This window comes from Haliotis rubra, unplaced genomic scaffold (genome assembly GCF_003918875.1).
Source record: "Haliotis rubra isolate DU_JTF1 unplaced genomic scaffold, ASM391887v1 Scf1064, whole genome shotgun sequence".
Classification (NCBI taxonomy): Eukaryota; Metazoa; Mollusca; class Gastropoda; order Lepetellida; family Haliotidae; genus Haliotis; species Haliotis rubra.
The window spans coordinates 155,829-166,237 of NW_025764964.1; positions in this window are offsets into that span (position 1 = coordinate 155,829).

The following is a 10,409-nucleotide window of genomic DNA, read 5'->3' on the forward strand; positions in this document are numbered from 1 at the left end:
TGTCGAAATAAAAGGTGTCACCTTAAATGATATCGAATACATTATAGGTCAGTATGCAGATGATACAGAATTATATTTAGATGGATCAGAAACCTCTCTCAAGGAAGCAATAGATACTCTATCAAGCTTTTATAAAATGTCCGGCCTGAAAATAAACGGTGATAAAACAAAGGCGGTATGGCTCGGATCACTCGCTGGAAGTAAGATAAAACTAACCCTTGACATTAATCTAGATTGGCATGCAGGAAATTTCGACGTATTGGGAATAACACTGAACTCTTCGTTGCAAAACCTGTGGGTCATCAACACTAGAAAAAGACTAGACAACATCAAAAGAATTCTTTCAAAATGGCGTAAACGTAATTTGACTTTGATTGGCAAAATTACTGTAATTAAAACGTTGGCCTTATCAACCATAGTTCACATATTTACCTCCCTTCCAAACCCACCACCCGACTTTATCACAGAATTGAACACTCTCTTTTTTAAGTTTATATGGAACGACAAAAAGGACAAAATAAAACGGATCAACCTTACCCGGAAATATGAAGATGGAGGTCTAAGAATGATTGATATTAAAACATTTATTGAATCATTAAAAAATTCATGTCTAAAAAGATACATCACTAAGCAGAAACAATATGTCCTCTCCGGCTTTCGGTTAGACTATATCTTCCACTTCGGTGCAAATATCCCGTTTTACTTGAAAATACAAAAAACCCTTCTGGAATGATGTTCTAAAGGCGTGGAGTAAATATGTAAAGATCCATTCTGTTAATACTGAGGATATCAACCACATTTTAATGCAACCGCTGTGGTTAAATCAACACTTTCGTGACTCAAACTTTATTATAAAAAACTGGTTTAGCAAAGGTATAGTTTATGTAAAAGACCTCTATGATGAAAACGGATTAATCCCATTCATAAACCTAAAAGCATCATTCAATATAAAGGGTACCATACTTGATTACAATCGCTTAGTACTTAACATCCCAAAGGTATGGAGAACAAGACTGCAAAATGCTAAAATAGACTTTTTGCACGTTAAAACCGTCTGCCCTTGGAACGATATTAATAATCATTGTAAAGGATCGAGACTTCTTTATGATAAACTCATCTCAGCTACCAGCTTCCCGAACGTTTGTAATAAATGGGAAAGAGAACTTGATATATCTATTGACTGGAAATGTATTTTTGCAAGATATAGAAAAGCCATAAGTGATACAAAACTATTAGAATTTCAATACAAATTCTTGCATAGAATAATTTATACCAAAAAAGAACTGTTAAAAATGAAAGTGGTTGACTCCGATTTGTGCGCTTTCTGTGGGACAGAAGGCGAAAATATCGAACATGTGTATATAAAATGCCCATATGTCAAATCCTTCTGGGTCGATTTTAGCAACTATGTTAATATAATATTCGGAAGACATATTGAAATAACAAACAATGACATTCTTCTTTCTTCCTGCGTTGATAGTTTATTAACTCATATGATTATTCTGGCCAAACGGCATATATTTGTTATGAACATCAAAGGGTCTAATCCATGCATTAATTCTTTTTAAGTTACCCTAAAAGACGTCTTCACAATAGAAAAATACACTGCTATTAAAAATGATACATTCAGTCTATTCAACAGAAAATGGAATGTACTGCAAAACATGCCTTAACTATTTTGCCCATGTATTAGCGCTCACGTCTATTGCCGTTTGTATATGTTTGATCACCTGTTACTACCAATGTCAATGTTTATCTTGTTGTAAATGCCGAGTCATTAGCTAGAGTTCTCTCTGTTCCGACCGACACTGTATCTTATCTTGAATGTACTTTAATTATGTAACCCACTGAGTGTAATAAAGAAAAAATTACAAAAAAACAAACTTTCCACTGTACAGGATCCAATGTCCCTTGTCGACGCTCAGTGTATGTCAAAGAGGTTCATGGGATGTGGTTATTGTACTTACATAAAATGTACAAAGATAAGTTTGCTTGTCTGTAAACCCACACGTTTGTGAACAAGATGTTGCAGTATTAGACCACACTAACTACCTAAAGTTAAGTCTACATTTCACAAACGTGTAACTTCTACTGAAACCTGCCACCAAACCATGGCCCCGAGTCTGCGTTTCGGAGATGATTAGATATGCTGTTTAACCTTTTTGACATTATCTTCATGTTCATACACTGATGTCTGCTATAAATGTAATAATAACATTTTCAATACTTCTGCTCTAATGGTTTTTTTTTTCTCTCGTCATGCCAGTTTGCGGCGACTTGGACCGGAGAATAAGTAGACCCAACAATCTGTGGTCCATGTTTGTTTGTTTTAACCGTTGGTTACTGTAACCCTGTGTCCGTGAAACTAATGCCCTACTGACCGCCTCCGTGGCGTAGTGGTTAGAGCGTCCGCCCGGAGAGAGCGGAAGGTCGCGGGTTCGATCCCCGACCGCGTCATACCAAAAGACGTTAAAATATGGTACTTGTTGGTCCCTGTCTGGCGCTCGGCATTAATGGGTACAACAAGGACTGGTCGGTCTTCAGTCTGGGCTAGTACAAGCAGCCGCACATACACATACACACGCATGCACGTCGTCATATGAGCGAAATATTCTCAAGTACGACGTTAAACCCAATTCACCTCAACTAATGCCCTACTAAAACGGAGAGAGTATGATATGGAATGTCATTTATCTCTGAAAACAGTTGATCTGACATATCTAGCTTACACTCTCCCTTTATAACTACAGTGTTCCTGGAGATACATATTTCCTTTGCTGCGCATCGTTGTAAAGTAAACAGAGCGGTGACTTCAGAAGTTTATCTAAGGCCAGGTGTGTGTTATAATATGGGTCGACATGTCTATTTTCGTTTGTTAAAGTAAAAAGTTGTTTAAATACTGCTGCCTCCAGTATGGGTGAATACACGAATACAGAAAATGGGTTAAATAGGTTAACGCGCACTCAGCAACATTTCACCTTCATGGTGTCAGTCTGTAAATACTAGTAATTGATTCTGGACCAGACAATCCAGTGATCAACATCATGAGCATCGATCTCCACAATTGGGAACTGATGACGTGTGTCAACGAGCTTGACCACCCGATCCCGTTAGTCGCCTCTTACGACAAGCATGGGTTGCTGAAGATCAATTCTAACCCGGAGTATGAGGGGTTTAACATGCCTCAACCATGCTCGGTATCATGTAATCAAGACTTGACACAGCAAGGGTTAACTACAGTGTTGCACAGATGTTTGACACTGGGGCCTGGAATAATAGCGATAGTACTGTTAATTTTCTATGCATATTACTATACAGTTTTCATTACAATTATATTAGTTTTATTCAAGTTAAGAGCTGTGGATAGTCGTGTTTTGAGCTAGCAAACTAGTGATTGATATTGTGAACAGCACCCTGAATGCGTTGTTTTGTTTCACTGGGTCTGACGACCCGTACGACAAGCAATATGTTACCGAGGATCTACTTTAAACCAGCTTTACGCAGTCATTCTATATACAGTGAGTGAGTGCGTTTAGTTTTACGCCGCTCTGAACAATATTCCAGCTATATGGCGGCGCTCTGAAAATAATCGAGTCTTGACCAGACAATCCAGTGATCAACAGCATGAGCATCAATCTACGCAATTGGGATACGATGACATGTGTCAGCCAAGTCAGTGAGCCTGACCACCCGATCCCGTTAGTCGGTTCTTACGACAAGCATGGGTTGCTGAAAACCAATTCTAACCCGGATCTTCACGGGTCCTTTATACAGTAAAGACGAACCTCAAGTTACAGAATACGTAACGCCGAATAAAACATAGTCCTTTTAAAATATACAGGGACCAGAAGAATGTTGGTTACAAGAAGAATTAGAAACTTGCGACAAGGTTCTTATTAACGCGCTGAAAATGTGCTATCACGCCATTTCACTCATTCACTCGAAGATCGTGCGTCTGGTATGCAGCTGACTGGGTTTGTTCCAGCAACAGTTTGTGAGTTACTGGTTCGACGTCGTTTTGAACAGTAATCAGTATCACGATAGGGGACACCCGAAATGGGCTTCACACATTGTAACCGTGTGGGAAGTCAAACGCGGTCTTCGGTATGACGAGAGAACGCTTTAACCACTAGGCTACCCTACAGCGTTTGTTAGGGACAGTGACGGGGGAGAAGAAGAATTGGCTTCACACATTGTACTCATGAGGGGAAACGAACCCGGGTCTTCGGTGTGACGAGCGAACACTTTAACCAGTCGTCTACCCCACCGTGCACAGCGTGAGTGCAGCCATCGAGTTTGTCAAAAGGTGCTGAAACAAGGACAATCTTATATTCACACCCACAAGCAAATCCTTATATTAAGATGTATGAACGGAAGCAGTTGTGGTTTCACATGAAGTGTAGTTTTCATGCAAAGAAGCACAAATTCTTAACTACGTACTTGGAGCTGGGAATGTAATACTGACGTACGCGGAACAAGATACGGAGCTGGGTCCCGATCCACACAACGTTCGTAACGCTACGACAATCGTAAGCCAATGATAAACTATAGAGTTTCGGCAGGTCGTAACGTTACGAACGCTTGCAAATTTGGATCCCGATCCACAAAGCGTTCGTAGCACTACGACATCCGTAAGCCTATGATAAACTATAGATTTACGACAGGTCGTAACGTTACAAATGCTTTGTAGATCGGAACCCTGGACCCTGATCTTATGACATGCGCGGGAATTACGTTTTCGTTGCTAACAAAAATATTTTATGCTATAGAAAGAGTGGAGGACAGCAAGAATTGGTCCAATGTAGCCCCAAGCCAACATGCAAACTATTTAGTCATGTGGCTCCCCTTTATACGTTTGATCACGGCAAAACTGTATCATTACGAGTTCCAGCTTACAAATATGCTGTTGGTGATGTTGTTTTCTCCGATTGCTCGTTCACATCACAACGGAGGAAGACTTTCGTAATTTATAATCCTGATCCATCACGGAAGCTTTATATCCTTCCTCACCACCATGTGGGTGATCTGTATTGTAGTAAAATATTGACTACTTTTGAAACAACCAAGGACGAAGTGTTTGTTTGTGTGAAGAAACCAGGGTCACGACCATATGTAGGGCATGGGTATTCGCACGAACCAATGGACACGTGTGTAAGGGTGATAAATCATACTCGGGGGGAAAAATCAACATCAGTTTGAATCCGAAGTTAAATACCTTCCTGAGGAAAACAAACACTTGGTTTTGATTTCGTCTGTTTTTTTGTATACGATTGGCTGAAGCCTCTCACATCCCTGTCCCAACATGCACGTTTTTCCTGATCAATAGTCTTTACGATGCAACCGGGGTACGCGGAGAGTACCTCCACCTATGTCTATCGTATCACACAGTTGTTAAAAGGAAATATGATTTACATCCCTAAAAATATTTTTTTTCACTTTCCATGTTTTGTGTGAATATTTTCAAGGCAACTCATGTTGATTCTATTGGCTTTGTGGAACGCGACTAACAAAACAGTAGTAACCGTATTTAATAATACTTGACTGTCTAAGGTAGTATACTGTAGTTTTAATTTTAGCTGAAGATTATGCAATAAGCACCATTGTTATTTACCGATTAAGTCAATGTAACTTTGTCGTCTTGGTGAAATACCCAGAGCATTATTTTTCTCTAAAGTTTCCCCGAATTACTGTATACGTTTTCGATGGCTATTAGGGTTCCAGTTAAAGAATTTTAACTGACGAAAAATATTTTTTCCAGCGTTTGGTTAGTGTAGTGTAGTGTAGTGTAGTGGTTAGAGCGTCCGCCCGGAGAGCGGAAGGTCGCGGGTTCGATCCCCGACCGCGTCATACCAAAAAGACGTTAAAATATGGTACTTGTTGGTCCCTGCCTGGCGCTCGGCATTAATGGGTACAACAAGGAGTGGTGGGCTCGGAGTCAGTATAATGTGTCTGAGTGGGATATTCATGCTTCACTGCGGCATGGTATCTTAGTGGGCTAGCAATATAAAACCAGCTTAAGTCTGGGCTAGTACAAGCAGCCGCACATACACATACACACGCATGCACGTCGTCATATGAGCGAAATATTCTCAAGCACGACGTAAAACCTCACCTCACCTCACCTCACGAATAAAGCGAAGGATGTCTAAACATAAGTGAATATTGTTGTCACAGCCCTACTTCACCTTGACCTGTAGACAAGTCTATAAATGACACACATATATCCTAGAGCAGGGGCGGATACAGGATTTTCGTTTGGGGGGTGGGGGGTGTGCACCCCAAATCCTCGGAACCCTGGGCAGAAAACATGTAGTACATTTGGAACACTCTTGGGGGGGTTGCACCCCCCCTCATGATCCGCGCATGTCCTAGAGCAAATTCCGCCGCCATATAGCTTGAATATTGCTGAGTGCGGCGAAAAACAAAACTCACTCACTCACCCAGAGCAAACTTTAAAACAACCATCCGACTGCCTTCTCCATCTCATCCCAGCTGACCCACTTTACAGCTCCCGAAATCAATAAAGGCCTACTTTGGGATCCCTAGTATTTTTTTAAAAACATGTATAAACCGATAAAGATCCGGGTTAGAATTGGTCCTCAGCAACACAGGCTTGTCGTAAGAGGCGACTAACAGGATCGGGTGGTCAGGCTCGCTGACTGGGTTGACACACGTCATCGTACCCAAACTGCAGAGATCGAAGTTCATGTTGATATCACACCGTCGTTGTGCGGCGACAACAACTACAACCCAGAGACCATTGGCGGACTGTTACGAGGAGCATGGTAGCCAGGACAGCATATGGGGCTAAGGCAGTACAAACACGAGGGTCACAAATCAGCCGTCCGAGTTTTTATAACATAACTTCAAACTTTCAGTAGCCCATGGAGTATATATCACCTTTATCTGACATTAGTTAATTTCAGGGTCATCCCATTGTTTTATGAGTGATCAACAAAATAAAAAATCTCAACTATGTCAATGTGCATATGTTTATCGTATAATGTTGCATCCCTCATTCTACGTCGTTAACGAGATTTCACAACAATGACAGCTGCATGCACGTATAGGATGTCGCAAATACAGGTCATGCATTAACACTGTAAGGCTCTCACGCGATGCTGGTACAGTCAGAGCTAACCTGGGGCCCGTGGGGGAAGCCTAGTAAGTTAAAGCGTTCTCTCGTCACGCTGAAGACCCGGGTTCCATTTCTCAATGGGTGGACATGTGTGAAGCCCGTTACTGGTGTCCCCCGCCGTGATATTGCTTGAATATTGCTAAAAGGGGCGTAAAACTCAACCCACTCACTCAACTTTTGGTTGTACGAACATGCATTGTGTTTGAATTGAAATGAGAGACAAGTATATTGAAGCCGGGCTTCACTGAACAAATCGCGTCTGTTTATTTTCATAAGTACGTCACACTGAAGCAGCAAGTTGTCAGCGACCCGAAGGAACATTTTCGACTCGAAATGGTGGTGGCGTGTGGTCCTGTGCGTAACAAAGTTAAGCAGCTTTGAGCGCGGAGAGTCTTTGGATGGCTGACCGTGTTTGATAGGTTGACTCCTGAGAGTGTCTAGGACTTCAGTCCTGCCCCACAACAATGCACATGTGATACATGTGGTCTCACCTTAGGCAAGTGAGTTTGTTCAAAGTTGCCTCTGTTCACCCAGCAGAAAAGGGGTACCCGGGGGGATAAATCATGTGACTATTAACTTTCCAGCGTCTCACAGGCTTTTCGGATTATCCGGAGTAATAGTAATGAGATTGTAGCGCTTTGAGCGTGCCCCTCCGTGGTGCGGAATCCAGCGCATTACAAATGAAAAACGATCTGTCATCTGGTACCTCTTGGATAATGGTATGACCTCAGATGATATCATATTAAATATGTTCAGTATAGTATAGGTGACTTCCCGTCATAATCAGCATTCATAAATTTGGATTGCTTGATTTATATTTAGACGGGGGCACCCCATTTTAATCTTTCAAAAACATTGTGTGCAGATATTCAAGCTGGCACTGTTTATTTATTTATTATTATTATAGTATATTTATATAGCGCACAAATCCACCCAACTGGTGCATGCTCAAGGCGCTGGTATTTTTTCCCTCTATCATTGGATGTCAATCTCCACGGTACATCGTATTATCAATTTCAACTCCCTTGGGAATATACGACTCTTGCTTCCACTAGGCCCAACGACTTATAGTGGCTTTCTCATCCCAACGAGGTACCCATTCACAGCTGGGTGGACTGGGACACTTAGTCACAGTACTTTGTCCAAGTTCACTGCACGTTGCTGAACCCGCAACTAGGGGTTTGCACGTATTCATGTGGCCACCATCTGGTCATATACCAACGGATTCGTGGGCTCTTTTAAGTGCACAGGGTTGTGTACTGTACACTAGGGGTTGTGACAACACTGAAAGAGTCTGCACACACAGTTGACTCCAAGGTTTTTACGCCCGGTCACAGGTGAGCTCGATCCCGGCACCTCAACCTTGCTGGATCACTAGCCTGGCGCCTTAGCCAGCTCGCCGATACTTCTGCATATCTCAAATACACAAGCTGCAGGTGGTGGTGGTGGTGGTGGTGGTGGTATGTATTCCGCATTAAAAATATGAATGCAAATGAGTCCAATATTCATATGCATGAAAAGTATTTTTTCCTTTTCCTGATTTTCGTTGCTGATATTGTATGATTCATTTATGAAAGTATGAAAGTAACTAATAAAATACATGTTGATACACAAAACAAGTCTGGCGTTATCACACTCATTTTCTGGGACGTAATGTTCGACGTGGTTGACGTAGTGTGTTAGTGAGTGAGTTGGGTGTGAGGCCTGTTTAACAGTCTCTGGTTTATGTCACGGCGACTGGGTCAGCTTGGCAGCTGCGATTCCCGATGCCAATTTACCATTTTTATTATCGCGGTTATAAACATTTTTGGAAAAACTCACAAACTCATGCTGACACACCTCGAAATAAAACCATGGCAAATCTGGGAATCGAACCAGCTATCATACATGAAATCAACTTGTTCAACTCGACCACCCGCTTCAAAAGTAATAGTTAGTCTACAGAGTCAAAAGAATATTTACCAAAGTAACATAAAATTGTGTTTTAACAGAATTGTTTCAGTTTCTCAAAATATTTTAGAAGCACAATGATTATTTCTGCATATATTCAATTTCAATAATAATACTTTCAGTTCAGTGTTCTGAAAATTTTCTTTTCAATCCGAACATGATAGTTACGATGTTGTGTTGATGTAGAAAAGCATTACTGTTAAAGCGTTTCTTATGGGAATGAGTATACAATGCATGCTGGTGGTATGCAAGGACATACGGTTGCCACACCCTTTTACTCATACAAATATATTCCCTTTTATCATCTACAATACAAACGTGTCCTGCCTCATTTCATTCTGTATTAATGTCATGTTAATATGAACCTGGGCATTATGTTGTATAGTTGTCACGTACAGGGGTTACCGAGGTGTAGTTGTCACGTACAGGGGTTACCGAGGTAGCGTTACAGTGTATACACACCCAACACCACCAGGGTGTTAAACCATCATTTCCCATGACACAAATGCATCCAGATAGCTTGTGTAATAGTCAGTCTCGGTCGTAGACAGACAGACAGACAGATAATTTATTATAGTCTCACCTCATTACAGTGATTTATACATATTTATAAAAACACAGATATTTATATATAAAACCCATATCGTATGTAAAAGTATACATGTATAAAATGTAACGAGCCAACCGATACAGGGTTATGAGAGAAGTTCTATAAAGAGACTATTAAAACAGAGATGTTTAAAGCAGGTTTTGGCTCTTGAATATATGACTACTTGGGTAGACAGAATTAAACCGCCTTTCCGACGATCAGCAAAATTATGAACATTTTCTTCAGCTTCTCAGAATTTTTAATTAATTCTTCTCATTCGGGGGCGGTGGGGTAGTCTAGTGGTTAGGCTTTCGCTCGACACGCCGATGACCCGGATTCGATTCCCCACATGAGCACAATGTGTGAAACCCATTTCTGGTGTTCCCCGCTTTGATATTGCTGCAATATTGCTAAAAGCGGCGTAAAACTAAACTCACTCACTCCTCTTTTGGTTTCATGCAGACGACATCATAGTATTACGTGCTCCTCGTCTTCTATACCATCGTAAACGACTGAGAGCTTCGTTTTTCGCGCACGTTTCCAATATCGTTTTCACCTTTTCATAACTGTTCAAGATATGATTATTAAATATTACATACAATAAAATAAATTATGTATATTGTAAATATAAGATCATTTAAATTTATCATCGTAATATCTGACAGTTATGTTCGTTCAAATAAAAAAACACCGCCCAAGTGGAAAAACAACAAAAAACAAAACAACAAAAAC